Below are 1,701 nucleotides of genomic sequence, written 5' to 3'. Positions count from 1 at the left end.
AACGCCGGCGAGCCGGGGCCGGTGGGGGCCCTACCAAGGCGGGTCTAACTTCAGGCGGTGCAAACGGGGGAGGGGGGTAAGGACGGCTGCCGGGAGCAGACAGCCGTCCCCGGGAGGGGGTAGTAGCTTCGCGGCGGCCGCCGGGAGCAGACGGCCGTCCGCGGATTCTGCCAATGCCTGTAGGACTTTGAATATTTCACAGCCGTGCTGTGGCACTTAGAAAATTTTTCAGAGATGTGGCACTTAGAAAGTTTTTCAGAGATGTGGCACTTAGAAAGTTTTTCAGAGATGTGGCACTTAGAAAGTTTTTCAGAGATGTGGCACTTTGAACATTTTTGAGAGATGTGGCACTTTGAAAATTTTTGAGAAATGTGGCACTTTGAAAATTTTTGAGAAATGTGGCACTTTGAAAATTTTTGAGAAATGTGGCACTTAGAAAATTTTCTCTCTCTCTCTGGAAGTGCCGTGCCTTCTTCAGTTCTGCTATCCGAGCAGGGGACGCTTGCTGGCGGCCGTTACCAGCGCTCGGACCAGGCCCAATTGATTTGCATGGAAAACAATTGCGTCCCCCATGCTCGTTCTGACTATATTTTGCGAAAGGGGGGTAAAGTGATGAGTACACTAAGTGGGGGGACCAACCCATGTACTCTAGAAAAAGTACATGGGTTGACAAAAGACCAGTTCGTACTGCACCCCTGGTACCCAAACCCCTGGTACCTTTAGGCACTTAGAAAAATTTCGCCCAAATTTGGAGGTCGCTCCAGGGGAAGAGGCCGAATTTTCGCCTATTACGGCCGACCGCGGGAACCAGCCGAGGCGGACGCTTTTCGGCGCAAGAGCCGTTGGCACTTAGAAAATATTCGCTAAACTTCAAAGGACCTCCAGGGGAAGAGGCCGAATTGTCACTTTTTCTGGCCGACATCGGGAACCAGCCGAGTCGGACTCTTTACGGCGGAGCAGCCGTTGGCACTTAGAAAATATTCGCCAAACTCGGCCGGACTTCCAGGGGAAGAGGCCGAATTGTCACTTGTTCTGCCCGACATCGGGAACCAGCCGAGTCGGACACTTTAAGGCGGAGCAGCCGTTGGCACTTAGAAAATATTCGCCAAACTTGAACGGACCTCCAGGGGAAGAGGCCGAATTTTCACCTGTTCTGGCCGACATCGGGAACCAGCCGAGTCGGACGCTTTTCGGCGCAAGAGCCGTTGGAACTTAGAAAATATTCGCTAAACTTCAAAGGACCTCCAGGGGAAGAGGCCGAATTGTCACTTGTTCTGGCCGACATCGGGAACCAGCCGAGTCGGACTCTTTACGGCGGAGCAGCCGTTGGCACTTAGAAAATATTCGCCAAACTCGGCCGGACTTCCAGGGGAAGAGGCCGAATTGTCACTTGTTCTGCCCGACATCGGGAACCAGCCGAGTCGGACACTTTAAGGCGGAGCAGCCGTTGGCACTTAGAAAATATTCGCCAAACTTGAACGGACCTCCAGGGGAAGAGGCCGAATTTTCACCTGTTCTGGCCGACATCGGGAACCAGCCGAGTCGGACGCTTTAAGGCGGAGCAGCCGTTGGCACTTAGAAAATATTCGTTAAACTTGAAAGGACCTCCAGGGGAAGAGGCCGAATTGTCACTTGTTCTGGCCGACATCGGGAACCAGCCGAGTCGGACGCTTTAAGGCGGAGCAGCCGTCGGCACTTAGA

Source organism: Syngnathus scovelli, unplaced genomic scaffold (genome assembly GCF_024217435.2).
Source record: "Syngnathus scovelli strain Florida unplaced genomic scaffold, RoL_Ssco_1.2 HiC_scaffold_163, whole genome shotgun sequence".
Lineage (NCBI taxonomy): Eukaryota > Metazoa > Chordata > Actinopteri > Syngnathiformes > Syngnathidae > Syngnathus > Syngnathus scovelli.
This window is presented reverse-complemented; position numbering follows the sequence as displayed.